Source organism: Stegodyphus dumicola, chromosome 12 (genome assembly GCF_044657685.1).
Source record: "Stegodyphus dumicola isolate Sdum_Otavi_A_Nest chromosome 12, ASM4465768v1".
Lineage (NCBI taxonomy): Eukaryota > Metazoa > Arthropoda > Arachnida > Araneae > Eresidae > Stegodyphus > Stegodyphus dumicola.
Window position 1 is genome coordinate 68,192,689 of NC_140779.1, and position 17,203 is coordinate 68,209,891.

Genomic DNA, 17,203 nt, shown 5'->3' on the forward strand with positions numbered 1-17,203 from the left:
CTACATCAGCTTCGAGCTTTGGCGCATTTTGGCGACAGATATTTCACGCATGCGCAAAATAATTATGGAAGATGTAGAAAAAGTTATGTGTGTCTAGACCTTTATCCGGGCTAGAAACAGCATTTAGTATTGAAAGTTAACCTGTGTCCTTCAGGTAAAAGATGCAGGTAACATTTTTGATACCAAACTTAGGAAAAAAAGTGTGTCTTATATGCCGTCAAATATGGTATTTCCATTCTCATGTTATTTCCTTGTTTAATTTAAAATGCAGTTTATTGAGCTTATATATTGTTACGAAATGTCAAGGCATGGTGAGATAGCTTCCCCACAAAGCAGTTCTAGGGTTGCCATAAAATGACAACGAAAGGAAGAGTTGCAACATTTGGCGAGAAATCGCCCATTTGGCGACATACCATGGACGGATGGAGAACCTTCTGGAACGAATTCTTACCGGTTTAACCTAAAATGTTCTCAAACACAAGCCGCTAATCCTGCTGGTTCGCAGTCAGTTAGTGTGTGTGTGCCTCGTCTAGCGTGCGAGATAGTGTGTCTCATCTAGTCAGTCCGTGCGGAGTCGATCGAGTTGACAGCCGGGCAGCGAGTGCCGAGTGGGTCATTGAGAGTATCGAAGAGTTTCTTAGTGTATCACGGTTAGTGCATTTTTGAGAGAGCCTATTAAGCTCCAGGAATGACTGAACCGAAGAGTCGGGAGCTGTGCTCTGTGTGTCGTTGAGTGCATCGCGAGTTGTAGTGTGGAGAGTCTCGAAAGTACGTGGAGTTCCGAGAACAACCGAGCAGAGTCGGAAGCTGTAAGCTGGTGCTTTGCAGTGAAGTTGTTTCCACCGTTCTAGCCTGATAACCTGAAAGCTGTGTCGCTGATTGTCGTGTTATAGTAGATCTTCGACGACTGTAAAAGTGTTTTGGAGCTGTCCTGATTAATATTGGTAAATAAAGTGTGTTTCAATACTACATCAGGAAGTGTTGTCATTATTCACTCCAAATCCGCACAAACCCCGTACATACCGTATGTAAAGAAGAAAAAAAAGGTAACAACTGGTGTCAGAAGTGGGGTTTGCGAGTGAATGTCAGTGACCCGCCTGCAGAGGAAAGCCATGGCAGAGGAAACGAAGACTTTGATGGACTTCTTAGCTGAGATCAGAGCCAGACAGAAGGAGTTGAAAGCCAGATGTGCTGAGATAAAGGCCGGATATACTGCTGGATATGAAGAGATGACAGCTGAGATCAAAACGGGACTGAAAGAGATGAAAGTTGGATATGTTGAGATAAAAGCTGGATATAAAGCGATGACAGCTGAGATCAAAGCCGGATAGAAAGAGATGAAAGCCAGACTGGAAGAGAAGAAAACAAGACTAGAAGAAATAAATGTCAGCCAAGAAAAAGTGCGAGAGCAACTCCAACAGGTGAAAGGCGAGCTTACAGAAGAAACTGGAGCCATAAAAAACGATGTGGAAATGAGAGAAGTGGCATCTGAAGAAACAAAGGATGAAGAAACGAAATGAGTAGTAATGAACTGCCTGAGAAAGATCAAGAAATGATGGATGAAACATCTAATAGGATTAAAGAAAGAGAACGAAAAGATGAAGAAAAAAACAGGAAAAACGTTTCTCATCCTCAGGTGTTATTAAATTAACCTTTCATCTAAATTAAAACATCAATCTTAGATAGTTATTTACAATTATACTTCCTTTCTTGCTGCAATTATTTTTGGCAGCATTGGCATCAACAATAGTTTGGCGATTTTTTACGGCCTTCGAAACTGAATAGTACCCAGTCATGTTTAGCCTTTTTCATATAAATTATAATAATAAAAAAAAGTATTATATGAAATTAACCTTTACTCTAAATTAAAATATCAATCTAAGATAGTTATTTACTATTATACTTCCTTTCTTGCCGCAATTATTTTTGGCAGCATTGCCATCAATAATAGTTTGGCGATATTTTACGGCCCTTGAAACCGAATAGTATCAAAATTTTTTATATTTACTTTATTGTATTATTATTATTAGTTTATATATTTTAGCTTTTTATTACTTTTTATATTCAGTTTCCATTCTCTGGTATTTTTTATTTTAAGTGCCAAACCTTACACAAAATATTATGCAAGAATATATAGAATAAAATATAAAGTTTATGTATTCATAAATTCATTTTATGCATACATTTATTTTAATATTTAATTATGAGAATTTAACAAAAGTATTTCTGATCTTTTATTCTGAAAAAGTGGAATTTAGAAATGATACTTCAAGAAAAGTGCAAAAATTCAGCTTAAATGGCAAGAGCTATCAACCACATTTCCCCTCCCTTCCGCGATTTGTCAAAGATATATAAAAACAAATTGATTAGAAATTGATTGGAAAAGAATACTACACTGAAATAAAATACATTAACTACACAATATTTCAGTAAAAACGAAATATTAAAAGGCTTATTTTATCCAGTGCGTGCATTTTATATGTCCCAGAAATTCGTAAAAAAATACCTACATAGGGACATTTGTAGAATAAACAAATTATTGAAGAGGTTACTTCTTATCAATCAAATTGATATTCACTCAGTTTAAACTGCTGCTTTCGATAAGATTTCGATAAACTCAAAGCAGGACTATATTGCTCATAATTTTTAAGCTAGAAATCATAAAACGATATGTGGACAACAAAATTTATTAATACAATTTTTAATGGAAAATGAAAATTTATGACATGAAGACATATGAAGCTACCTCTGCTAATTTACATACCTTATATTTTGTGATACATACCTTCTCAGAAGTTACTTTCATGAAGAAACACTTCTCACGTTTTTATACGAAGAAATATGTGTTTTTCTCATTGTTAACAAATGAATATTTTTTTCTGAAAAAATGTCAGACTTTAGATTTCTTAGTTGCGACGTGAAACATATAATGGAAACTTCTTCTTCTTTATAAAAAGCAGAAAAATCCGAAGATTAAATCATTTTTCATATACATAACGCTAATTACAAAAGGGCATTAGCAAATACTTAATAAGCAATGCAATACTTTATGTCAACACCGTTTAAATAGCAAGATGTTGCCATGTAATGTACCCTTAATTTTGTGTTGCCAGATGTCAAAAATCTGCAAGGCTTTTGTTTCCCTTTCTCAGGGCCTTTTTCCTGAGAGAAAAAAAAAAAAAAAAATACCAATTTTTTTATATTAAAGAAATCAAATAATCTATTTCTCTTCAGTTAAAAGTACACTTAAGAAACTATTTCTTTAATTCCCGTCTAGTAAAAATTCTATTACATCATTGCTAAAACATGTATTGATGTCTTTTTGACATCTTAACAGTTTGAAATCATTTTTGATTTCAATAAAGAAATCAAATGAAAACTTTAAAGAAAGTCCAGTTTAAAGAAAAATTAAGTACTTTAAAGAAAGTAAAGCATCAGGGCCTTATCATCAAATTTTATTATCTGAAACTAATCTCATAACTGCTTCTCCTAAACATTTTTATTACGTTTGAAATTCTTATTTATACAGTATAAGGCTCCTATATACCTTAGAGGAGCCTTAATACAGTATATGTGCCCATTATTTTCAATTGCCTGACTCACTCAAAAACAGTGCGGCTCTGTGCTGTACAGATTCATTTAGGTTAAATTAATAACTTTTTGAAAATATGCATTGTAAAACATTATATCTTCTTATTATTTAAATTAAATAAAGCAAACTGAATCGTGTTTATATTAAAGGAGAAGGATAGCTAGAATGCTTATATCTCATGTTACTTCACACACACACACACGGAGAGATCGTATTTTATTCTCGAGTTTCAAGATGTAGAAACATCTTTTTACTCGACATTTGATAAGAATCAGGTGGGAGGAGAAAGAGTAGGGTGGAAGGAAGTGTGGGAGGCGGAAGAAGAAAGTCAGGTCCTCGCTAGCGGCGGCGAGAAAAGGGGGGCAAGTTCAGTGTCTTTATAAGATGTAGCCGCGGGTGGTAAACCTCAGAGTCAGTTTAGCGTGAATCAATTAAGGTTGTAATTCTTATGTGGGTAGGATGTTACATTGGTACCGATGTTTTTCACTGGGATGCGGGGAGTGTCTGAGAGTGCTAATAAGGCTATTACTGTGGATTTGTACTGAATAAAAGAAGTTGACCGCTAATAGTTTAATATACTCTTGAATAAGTTCGATTTGAAGATCTCTGTGAATGTACAGTCGGTCACAAAAGTATTCGAACACTGGTACCCTATCAGAAAATGACAAGATGGTGTTTTTTTCTCTTTCTCTCTGTGTGTCGTGTTATTCCATCCTAGGTTTTCTTCTCCCCCCCCCATCTTGGAAAAAAACTGGAAAAAATTGGTCACGATCTCTTTTTGAATGGGGAGATGCCATTTTGAGGAAAAGCTGACGACCCTATCTTGGAGAATGAACATGACCGCTCTACACACCTTTTCACTCTCTCTCTTTCTCTGAATTGGGAAGCCATTTTGGGAAAAAAGCAGACGACCCTATCTTGGAGAATGGAAATGAACGCCTCTCCCTCTCTCTTTGAAATGGAAAGCCATTTTGGGACCCTCTATTCTTGGGAAGGGAGAAAACTCAAGTCTGCACTTCGCTGTCTCTGAATGCGGAAGGCCATTTTGGGAAAAGCGGACCCTCTTCTTCTGATCTTGGAGAACTGGAAATGAACGCTCTACACGATCTCTCTTTGAATTCAGAAGGTATTTTGGGACCTTCTAATGTTGGAAAACTGAAATGGACGCTCTACGCATTTTCTCTCTCTCTCTCTCTCTTTCTCTGAAATGGGTAAACATTTGAAAACTCCCTAACTTTGGAAAAAACAGAAATGAACGCTCTACACCATCTCTCTTTGAAAATGGGGGGTGTCATTTTGAGACCTCCCTCCCCTAAACTTGGAAAAAAAACTGAAATGAACGCTCTACACTATCTCTCTTTGGACATGGGTAGCCCTTTGGGGACCCTCTCCTCTTGGTAGGAAAAAAAAAGAACCGAAGTGAAGGCTCTACACAATCTCTCTTGGAATGGGATCCATATTTCGGGAAACGTGGATCACCTCATGCTGGAAAACTGAAGTGAACCACCAAGATTGGACTCTATATATTATTTTTTTTAATTGACATCATGACCCTCCTCCAATTTGTTATTAAAAAATGTTTTATTTTGTTTTGGTTTTTATCCCATTTCCGATGTGATTTCAGAAATGCAATTCCATAACAGTTCAATTTCATTCGAGGTTAAATGATCTAAACAGTCTTTGACCCACCCATCCGTATGATTATTTTCTTCTCCTTCCTGTTGCACCAAATTTTGTAAGTCCATATAATCATTCCATACGGGAAGGGCTGGATCCTCACAAGGCTGTCTTGAAACACTTGGAGTCTCTTTGGGATGAGTGGAGGGATATAGGATGTCTGGACCCGGCAGCGATTCTACCTCCATGATTTCTGGACCCGTTGGAACTTGTTTACCCGGCTGAAATTCTACCTCTACGATTTATGGTCCCGTTGGAACTTGTGGACCCGGCTGACATTCTATCTCTACGATGTCGGGACTTTTTGAAGCTTGTGGGCCCGTCTGACATTCTACCTCTACGATGTCGGGACAGGTTGGAGAAGAAGAAGAAGAAGAAGAAGAGGATACTGGAAGAGGTTCTGTCTGTGAGGAGTCCGAAAGAGGCTGCCTGTTTGAACAAGTCGGGGAAGAAGAAGAAGAAGAAGAAGCTTCTGGGTTCTGAAGCGGATCTTGCACGCCAGGTAGGTTCCGGTAAGTCGACCGTTTTTTAAGAGGTAATTTTTTTTCTTCCTCCTCATCTTCAATTGTGATGACTTCAATTTCATTCCGTAGCCGGGTCGATTTTGTTTCGGGCCATGACGACGGTTTGGTCCAGCTCCTCTTATCATCTAAGGAAGGGATGGGTATAGGTGGCGGAGGGTTTTCTTCTTCTTTTTCTTGAAACATCATCGGCGATTGGAAAGACACCTTTCACTCTCTCTCTTTCTCTGAATTGGGAAGCCATTTTGGGAAAAAAGCAGACGACCCTATCTTGAAGAATGGAAATGAACTCCTCTCCCTCTCTCTTTGAAATGGAAAGCCATTTTGGGACCCTCTATTCTTGGGAAGGGAGAAAACTGAAGTCTGCACTTCGCTGTCTCTGAATGCGGAAAGCCATTTTGGGAAAAGCGGACCCTCTTCTTCTGATCTTGGAGAACTGGAAATGAACGCTCTACACGATCTCTCTTTGAATTCAGAAGGTATTTTGGGACCTTCTAATGTTGGAAAACTGAAATGGACGCTCTACGCATTTTTCTCTCTCTCTCTCTCTTTGAGATGAGTAGCCATTTTGGAGGATTCTCCACCACCATCCTAACCTTGGAAAACTGAGATGAACGCTCTACACCTTCTCTCTCTCTCTCTCTCTCTCTTTCTCTGAAATGGGTAAACATTTGAAAACTCCCTAACTTTGGAAAAAACAGAAATGAACGCTCTACACCATCTCTCTTTGAAAATGGGGGGTGTCATTTTGAGACCTCCCTCCCCTAAACTTGGAAAAAAAACTGAAATGAACGCTCTACACTATCTCTCTTTGGACATGGGTAGCCCTTTGGGGACCCTCTCCTCTTGGTAGGAAAAAAAAAGAACCGAAGTGAAGGCTCTACACAATCTCTCTTGGAATGGGATCCATATTTCGGGAAACGTGGATCACCTCATGCTGGAAAACTGAAGTGAACCACCAAGATTGGACTCTATATATTATTTTTTTTAATTGACATCATGACCCTCCTCCAATTTGTTATTAAAAAATGTTTTATTTTGTTTTGGTTTTTATCCCATTTCCGATGTGATTTCAGAAATGCAATTCCATAACAGTTCAATTTCATTCGAGGTTAAATGATCTAAACAGTCTTTGACCCACCCATCCGTATGATTATTTTCTTCTCCTTCCTGTTGCACCAAATTTTGTAAGTCCATATAATCATTCCATACGGGAAGGGCTGGATCCTCACAAGGCTGTCTTGAAACACTTGGAGTCTCTTTGGGATGAGTGGAGGGATATAGGATGTCTGGACCCGGCAGCGATTCTACCTCCATGATTTCTGGACCCGTTGGAACTTGTTTACCCGGCTGAAATTCTACCTCTACGATTTATGGTCCCGTTGGAACTTGTGGACCCGGCTGACATTCTATCTCTACGATGTCGGGACTTTTTGAAGCTTGTGGGCCCGTCTGACATTCTACCTCTACGATGTCGGGACAGGTTGGAGAAGAAGAAGAAGAAGAGGATACTGGAAGAGGTTCTGTCTGTGAGGAGTCCGAAAGAGGCTGCCTGTTTGAACAAGTCGGGGAAGAAGAAGAAGAAGAAGAAGCTTCTGGGTTCTGAAGCGGATCTTGCACGCCAGGTAGGTTCCGGTAAGTCGACCGTTTTTTAAGAGGTAATTTTTTTTCTTCCTCCTCATCTTCAATTGTGATGACTTCAATTTCATTCCGTAGCCGGGTCGATTTTGTTTCGGGCCATGACGACGGTTTGGTCCAGCTCCTCTTATCATCTAAGGAAGGGATGGGTATAGGTGGCGGAGGGTTTTCTTCTTCTTTTTCTTGAAACATCATCGGCGATTGGAAAGAAACCTCCTCTTTCAATTGTTTCCAAAGCGAGTACGAGCACCGATCGACGAGAAAGAGACTCTTCTGGGTTGTGACGATGAGATATTGCGTTTTCGGGGGAACGACATAGTTTTGAAAAGGTCTTAGAATATATTTCTTATATTTCATCCTGTCGCTGACTTTAAAACTTCTTTCCTTGAGATTGGGGGACGATGATTCGTAATAGGCGAGAGGAGCGGCTGTGGTTTGAACAATATGAACTTCGTCCTCAGCCGTCGTTCTCACTCCAAACGTAAAATATCGTTTCGTGAGAAAAATATTCTTCCACCGAAAACTCGTGCGCGGATCCGTATATCGCCGGTCTGTTTGAATGGGCCGTCTCAAAGCTCGATCCATCCGGTTCCAAGAGAAGGGAGATTCCTCTTTCGTTTGTTGCGATTCGAATAAATTTCTGTATATATTCTGAACGAGCAGGTTGGAGGATTCGACATCTTGGTTGAAAGAAACGATCGCTTGATGAGGTGGTAAATGCGGAATAAATGTCGCACAATGACACGCCAAAAAAATTTTCAAGTTGGAGATTTGCTTTAGCGTCTTCAAATCCTCCCCGTTCAAAATCCGTTGAGTTGGAAAAACGTCTAATAGCGACATGGCTCCCAATGGAAAAGAAATGATCTCGCACAGTACTCTCGCCTTTTTGTATATATATAGACACACACAGACACACATAGAGGCTCTATGACGTCCGTTTTATTTGTTTTTTTTTTGTTTCTCTCTCTCTTCTTTCCAAGAAATCTTATCTCCATGACCTCTTTTTCTTTTCTTAAAAAGATGAATGTGTGTGGGAATGAGGAAGTGAAAGTAATAATTTAATAAACAAAAAAATTATCCAACCATGACCTTCTTTTTTTTTCAAAGTCACCCTTTCCAATCCAAGGACGTCCAGAGATAGAGGAAGCAGGGAGAGAGGAGGAGGAGGGAAGGGAAGGTCACACTCTCTTTCTCTCTATAAATAAAAGGGGAGAGCCCCAAAGTCGTATTTTTGTCCAAGTGGATCATGAGGAGGCATCCCCAGCTCACTACGTGTATTCCTTTCAAATATAAATATGTTGATCTTTTCTTTTTATATCATCCAAGGAGTCGTTTACCTGAAAGCCTCCGATTTTTCAAAATGTGCGGGTTATTATACCGTGGGGAGTTATCAAAAGATGCGGGACGAATTTTTGTCCGACGAAAACGTGTTGATGGCTCGTGACATTCCACCTTTGGCTGCACAAATTTTGTTAATGAAACGAGCCAAATATTTTTACACGTCCCACTTTCTAACCGTCTCGCAAATGAATAGGATTATGGATCGTCTTGAGAAGACAAAAGGGATTCTCGTTCATTTTAGTGAATGGTTGCACAAATGTTTGCACGAACCTCTCTCGATCGAGAAGACTGGGAAGAATACCTATTATATTCTTCTCGAGGACTCTCCTCCTTCGTCTCATCATAGAGAGGCCACGACTTTTGAAAAAATCCTCGAGCAAGAAAAAATAGAATGGTGGAACAACTACCCCATCCCTCTCCCCGAGCATCAAGAGGAGCCTGTTCAGAAGAAAAAGAAAAAACCGTTCCAAAAGCCTATCCTCATCCTCCTCGATAATGATGGGGATGAGGAGAAGCCTGTTCAGATTCCTCTCAGTTTGTCAAAACCCGTCGAGGATGAAAAACCTTTCCCTTCTTCAAGACCCCTTGAGGAAGAGAGACCCCTCGAGAAGGAGAGATCTCTCCCATTGTCAAACCTCCTCGAAGATGAAAAACCTCTCCCTTTCTCAAGACCCCTCGAGAAGGAGGGACCTCTTCCTTTATCAAACACCCTCGAAGATGAAAAACCTCTCCATTTATCAAGACCCCTCGAAAATGAGGGACCTCTCGATTTGTCAAAACCCCTCGAGGATAAGGGAACCAAAACTTCTCTCTCTTTCGAAGAGGAGGGACCTCTCAATTTGTCAAGACCCCTCAAGAATAAGGGAACCGAAAATCCTCTCCCTTTCTCAAGACTTCTCGAGGAGGAGGAGGAGAGACCGCTCCATGTCTCAAGACAGGACCCCCCTCTATCTCTTGAGGATCCGAGGGAAACGATTCCTATTGAAAAACCATCTATCGGCGATCCCCAGAAAAGGTCTTCGGAGGAGATTAGACTTCCATGTAGAAAACGAATCTGCCACAATCATAATAATAATAATAATAATAATAATAATAATAATAATAATAATAATAATAATAATAATATACCCCCTTCTCAACAACAGAATCCTACAACATTTGCAGATAAATGCATTCAAACCAATCCCTTTATAGTAACCCTTTTGATTGGAGAACCCGTGCATTAGCCTCGAAAAATAAAATGAGATTCTAGACTGTTTCTATGACCAGAATGTTAAGCCAATAGATAGGTCTAGCTCAGAATTTTTCTTTTTAAAAGAAAATAAATAAATAATCCAAAGACTATTCGTAAATATAAATGGTAAAGTCTCGAGTCGGCTGGAAAAAAATTTTCAGAGCTGAGAAAAATTCTACAACTCAAAAAAAAAAAAAAAAAAAAAAAAAAAAAAACTTTTTGTTAATTTTTATCATGTTTTAGACACGATAAAAATTAACGACCCTCTTCCCTTTTCGTCTGGGAATGTTGTCTCACTCTTTTGAAAAACAAATCGTGATTCATTCATGGAATGATTGCCATTAGAGAAAGGATGAGTCATGGTCTATTTTTAGAAAGGGTGAGACATCCTTCCCAGACAAAAAGGGAGGGTCATTAATTTTTATCATGTCTAAAGACATGATAAAAATTAACCAAAAGTTTTTTTTTTTTTTTTTTTTTCATTAGAGAATTTTATCTCAGCTCTGAGAAATTTTTTTTTCTCCCAGCCGATTCGAGACTTTACCATTTGTTTTTAAGAATGATTTCTCCCTGATCTATTATTTCAAAATTCCAAGTTTCGCTTCAGAACCATCTATGCTGTTGAAGAAGTAACGTGATATATGTATTTTTTTTTAATGAGTTCTGTCAAGATTGAATTGTGCAGGATCGACCTTGCGAATTTCTTCTCTGTGTCTTTAAATAATAATGATACCGAACTGCTTTTTGTAGAGCGCAATGGAAAAAACCTTTTGTATGGTTAGGACAATTCATGTGTTCGATCCCATTGTATTTGAGAATCTCTTGCGTCGATCCCGAAATGCAATAAATGGATCTTTGCAACCATTTCTCTAAAGACCGCCGTTTCATTTCTCCTCGCACCCAAAAGGTTCCGTCAACATCTTTAACACCCATGGAAAATAACTGTACGGAATTTCTCCTTCGTACCACGACAAGCCGTGATAATAATCACTCGCCCACACAGCGGTTCGTTTTTCTTTTTCGGTGAGCATTTGCCATGGAAACGGGGGTTTAAAAACAAATACCCCTCGAGAAGTACCGTCCAATGTGACGTAAGCCAATTCTTTCACAATAAAGGCTCCTTGAGAATCGTAGAAACCTTCAAAGTCGAGCACGAGTTCCATGTTTTTTATTTCTTTTTCTTTCCAAGGTGACCTTTATTATCATGATGATGGATGTGTATTGAGATACGCACGATATTATTCAAAAAACAAATATATATACGAATGTGACCTTTCCCAGAATTCATACGACCTGTCACGTGCAACCTTCTCTCTCTATATATATAAAAGAGGAGACGGCGAGAGAACGCTATCCATTTTTTCCTTCAGGACACACAGCGAGAGAGAGAGAGAATTTTGTTTTCTTTTTTTCCTCAATTGAAGAAGATGGACATTTTGAGTGCCAAACCTCTCAAAGATTCCTACATTGTTCTGGACATGGAATACTTTCACTGTTATGATCCAAAGACGGGAGATATATGTTTCATCTTGAAAGAACTGGGCTACATCACTTGTGATTTAACCTTATGCGGATCCATGATTTTTCTCCCTCCTGTCCATTACGATGACTTATCGTCCCGCAATCAAGCTGTGGTCAACCAGACTACAAATAACCGACACGGCCTGCAATGGACCGAGGGTCGTCTTTCCTACGAGCATCTTCCTACGATCCTGAAAATACTGACCGAAAATGTGGAGGTGATCTACGTCAATGGATACGATAAAGCCGAATTTTTCAGCAAGCTCTGCCAGCGATCCGTTTACGAGTTTTACATCCCAGGGAAAACCGAGTGGCGGAACAAGTCGAAATGCACGCGACACCAATATTTCCAAAAGATGATTCATTGTGCCGAGAACAAGGTGAGAAATTTTCGATACCATTTGATGGAGGGTAGTTACGTTTTCCGGAAATTACATTGTTACCCCTCCGAGAGCAAAGCTGTCGAAGAGGAGGCGGAAAAATCTCCCCAGGAGAACTCGTGCGACGATGAGGAGGAGGAGGAGAAGGAGGATGAACTTTCTAATAATAATAATAAATGTCTAAGTTGGGATGATTTAGAGACCCAAGAATATTGGTCTCAACCCTTATCTCACCTAGACCTGAAAGAGGATCCTCAAGTGTACTCTTTGTGGTCCTCTTCTAAAATTTGGTCTTGGAGAGAACCCTTGAATGTTCATGAATGAAATGGTATGTAAATCCCTAGAGAAAAAAAAATAGAAATAAAAAGTTCCTTTTTTTTGTAATATGTTGATTTCTTTCCAATCCCATTTCTTTTCTATAACTCCAGCCCAATCGACGAGAAGAAGACGAATTTTCCAAGTTACACAAGACGAATCTTCCAAGTTACACAAGACGTAGAAAGATTTCACAAGGATTTATAAATCACACGCTCCCACATGATGTATGTATAGAGAGAAAAAGACCCTCTGTTCTCTAGCCAATACGTCAAGACTTCCCTAAACTAAGAGAGATCATGAGTACCGAGGAAACCTTAGCAGAGCAAGTGGAAAGACATTCAAAGAGATTAGAAGAGTTAAGACGGGATAGATTTACAGTTCCGCCGACTAAAGAGGAAACTATCATCGATTTCAACAAACCGCTGTACTTTCATCCCCTACCCCAAAGAATGAGACGAGTGGACTCGCCGTTGAACAGTTCCAATGAGAAACAAAATGTCACTTATTTGAATAGTCAATTTCAACACATGAATATTTCATAAGTATTTTTTTCCCTAAAGCGTAGGGAGATCGGATCAGTAGTTTTTCCCTTTTCATCGTCGAAAAAGATTGGGAGGAAAGATCTTTCTCAGCTCTCTCAGAAAAATTTTTCAGCCTTAAAAAAAAAACAAAAAAAAAACTTTTTGTTAATTTTTATCATGTCTTAGACATGATAAAAATTAACTCTACCCCCCTCTTTTGTCTGGGAATGTTGTCTCACACTTTCTAAAAATAGACCATCACTCCTCCTTTCCTAAAGAATAGAATTCCAAGAATGGGATCTGGTCTATTTTTAGAAACGGTGAGACCCTATTCCCAGACAAAAGGCGGGTAGAGTTAATTTTTATCATGTCTAAAGTTCAGGGTCCATCCATCTTCTTATGTGAAACGGTGACCCTGACAAGATCGAGATAAACAAGTCCTGTGAGTTGTTTTGTAATCTTGACGCGATCCAAGAAAGACTTTTTATTATTTTTTTTTTGAAATAGGCGGGGGGTGGGGAGAGAAAATGTTCTCACGACCCTCAGATATCTTTTCATAAATATATTTTTTATCAAAGTGTTTCTTTCATTCCGATCCTTTAAGAGGTTGGAATGACCCTGACATTTAGATGGGGTCGCGATCCCGACAGATGTCGCGCGAGTATAAAAGTGTGTATCCTCCGCGAGATTTCTTCAGAGAACAGAAGAAGACGTGAAGTGAGCTGGTAAGTCCCTTTGGTCCTATGAATATGGTTTAATCATTACTTCATTTAAAAAGACCTTTGAAACTTTGAAACTTCTTAACCCTTTGAAAAGAAAAATGTCTCTTTCAAGACGACGACTCTAAAACGTTTTATTGTTTTTTTTCCCTTTCTAGATCTTCCCTGTTATACATATATACCTTTTCGATTCTCTTTTTTGCTCCTGTTTGTGGAAGACATCACCGTATTCATCGCCATGGCGTGTTCAGAAAACTTTATCGTGCTCGATCTAGAGGGTTTCCAGTCCTACAACCACAAGAAGGGTGAATTTACCTACGTTTTAAAAGAATTGGGCTATGCGACAAAAGATTTTTTGACCGTGGGATCGTTGACGTTTGCTCCTCCTCACCCCTTTCACCAACTGAGTGACAAAAACCAAAAGACGAATGCCTGGCTGACGAGAAACCGGCATGGACTTCGTTGGAACGAGGGTCATATTCCCTACAACCATTTAGGACGCATTCTCCAATCGCTCACTCACAGCTTCTCCACGATTTATGTGGTGGGATGCCAGAAAGCTAAATTCTTTGCTAAAGCCTTGGATTATCAAAAACCCGTGACGGAAATTTATGTGCCAGATGGAATCATTTGGAAGTATCGGGAAAAATGTGCCCGACATCATCAAAGGAGGAAATATTTCCATTGTGCCGAAAACAAAGTGCGCAACTATCGATGGCATATTATGGAAGGAGATTTTCATATCAATCACGTTTATCCAGACGGAACGGAGAAAGAGGAGAGGATTCAGGAGGAAGCAGACAATCCTCTGCAAGCTTTTGATAAGGCCTAAGATCAGTTAGAGAAGGATCCGTCCCCAAAAGCGTACGATAACCTCATCCAGAAATGGGATAATCTGTCCTGTTTCCAAGTGATGGAACATCCGGATGAGCATACGCCTTTAAACTTGATGGGCTCTTCTACTTCGTCAACTTCCTCCAATAACTCGAGGAAGACGGAGGGTTGGGGAGACATACCTGAAAATATTCCCCATTACGATCCAGCAGCCTGTTGGGACGAACCTTCCAAAGAATCTCATGAGACCCCCAAAATATCTTCAGAGGATCCAAAGACAAAATCCACTGAGTGTTGGGACAATGAACGGACGACTCATGATCCAAAATCCACTAAGAATATGTCCACTGAGTGTTGGGACGATGAAACCGAAAATACGACAGAGAATTGGGATTACCGTTCTCAAAAGTATTTGAATTGATATATACATAAACTCAGGAGAAAAAAAAATAAAGAAACGATTTTTAGAAATAAGTAGGGAAAGGTTCTCCGCTTTCCCTATATTTATGGAAATGGACTGAGAAGAGAGAGAGAGACGAATCAGGAGACCAAAAAAAATGGGTCTTGGAAGGAATGAGTGCAAATGCATTCGATTCCTTCCGAGACCCATTTTTTTGGGTCCCTCTCTCATCCAATCTTGGATAAGAACTTTGTCCTATTTTTCTAGGTCCATTCAAAAAGAAATGAATCTATCCATAAATTTTCTTAAAAGAAAAAAAAACAAAAAGATCCTTTACCTCTTGATGGTCCAAAGTCGAGAATCTTGGAAAAAGTCATCCACACTCTCCATCCAGTCAAGCTTCTCTGTAGAAAATCTAGTAGGTGCATCTGCATTCTTGAACACCCGGCAGTTATTATTGGACGCGAAACGTCGAATGCTGAAATAGTTAACAGTGAGCCCATTCTTAAAGAAACGGGGATGTTTTATTCATCCAGTCGAGTGCGGAAAAATTTCTGAGAGCCGGAGAAAAATTTCTCTGGCTGAAAAAAAAAAAAAAAAAAAAAAATACCCCCCTTTTAGTCTGAAAATTGATGTCTTCAATTTTTCAAAAATTAATGACATCAATTTTCAAATTTTCAGACTAAAAAGGGGGGTAATTTATTTTTCAGAAACTTTTCCCAGCCGACTCGATGTGAATAAAACTTTACTTTTTGTTAAGAATGTTATTTAATGGATCGATTTCAACCTATCGAGTTTCGCTTGAGTTCCGGCCGTGCTGTGGGCCCACCTGGATACAAGTTTTCCCCTTTTGGAATAGAATTTCCGTCAAGGTAGGCTACTTTTTCTCTTTTTGCATTTTTCATGTCATTTCATTTGTATTACAATATACTGAAAACGGGCGTTCGAACTGATTTCTAGGCTATTTCTATACAAATGGAGCTCGATCCAAGAAAGAAATGATGTCTTTTTTTTTATTTTGTGGACTGGCAATTTGTATTGGAATATCCTGAAAACGGGTGTTTGAGTCGATTTTCAGTATATTTCAATACAAATAGAGCTCGGTCCAAGAAAGAAATGATGTCTTTTTTTTTATTTTGTGAACTGCCAATTTGTATTGGAATATACTGAAAACGGGTGTTTGAGTCGGTTTTCAGTATATTTCAATACAAATAGAGCTCGATCCAAGAAAGAAATGATGTCTTTTTTTTATTTTGTGGACTGCCAATTTGTATTGGAATATACTGAAAACGGGTGTTTGAGTCGGTTTTCAGTATATTTCAATACAAATAGAGCTCGATCCAAGAAAATAATGATGTCTTTTATTTTATTTTGAGGACTGACAATTTGTATTGGAATATACTGAAAACGGGTGTTTGAGTCGGTTTTCAGTATATTTCAATACAAATAGAGCTCGATCCAAGAAAGAAATGATGTCTTTTTTTTATTTTGTGGACTGCCAATTTGTATTGGAATATACTGAAAACGGGTGTTTGAGTCGGTTTTCAGTATATTTCAATACAAGTGGAGCTCGATCCAAGAAAAAAATGATGTCTTTTTTTTTATTTTGTGGACTGCCAATTTTGTATTGGAATATACTGAAAACGGGTGTTTGAGTCGGTTTTCAGTATATTTCAATACAAATAGAGCTCGATCCAAGAAAGAAATGATGTCTTTTTTTTTTATTTTGTGGACTGCCAATTTGTATTGGAATATACTGAAAACCGGTGTTTGAGTCGGTTTTCAGTATATTTCAATACAAATAGAGCTCGATCCAAGAAAAAAATGATGTCTTTTTTTTATTTTGAGGACTGCCAATTTGTATTGGAATATACTGAAAACGGGTGTTTGAGTCGGTTTTCAGTATATTTCAATACAAATACAGCTCTATCCAAGAAAGAAATGATGTCTTTTTTTTATTTTGTGGACTGCCAATTTGTATTTGAATATACTGAAAACGGGTGTTTGAGTCGGTTTTCAGTATATTTCAATACAAGTGGAGCTCGATCCAAGAAAAAAATGATGTCTTTTTTTTTATTTTGTGGACTGCCAATTTTGTATTGGAATATACTGAAAACGGGCGTTCACGTCGGTTTTCAGTATATTTCAATACAAATGGAGCTCGATCCAAGAATGAAATGATGTCTTTTTTTTATTTTGTGGACAACCAATTTTGTATTGGAATATACTGAAAACGGGCATTCACGTCGGTTTTCAGTATATTTCAATACAAATGGAGCTGGATCCAAGAAAAAAATGATGTCTTTTTTTTATGTTGTGGACAGCCAATTTTGTATTGGAATATACTGAAAACGGGCGTTCACGTTGGTTTTCAGTATATTACAATACAAGTGGAGCTGGATCCAAGAAAAAAATGATGTCTTTTTTTTATTTTGTGGACAGCCAATTTTGTATTGGAATATACTGAAAACGGGCGTTCACGTTGCTTTTCAGTATATTCCAATACA

General features: G+C 38.5%; 1 protein-coding gene across 1 annotated transcript in view; it reads right to left on the minus strand.

The window, feature by feature from the left end:
• Positions 1-3,075, minus strand: part of LOC118201934 (rab-like protein 6) — a 100,529-nt gene extending 97,454 nt beyond the window's left edge. The window contains exon 1 of the mRNA XM_085806519.1: positions 2,786-3,075. The gene's annotated coding sequence lies outside the window, so the exon portion shown is untranslated. The remainder of the gene's footprint in view (positions 1-2,785) is intronic.
• Between the last annotated feature and the right edge of the window lie 14,128 nt (positions 3,076-17,203).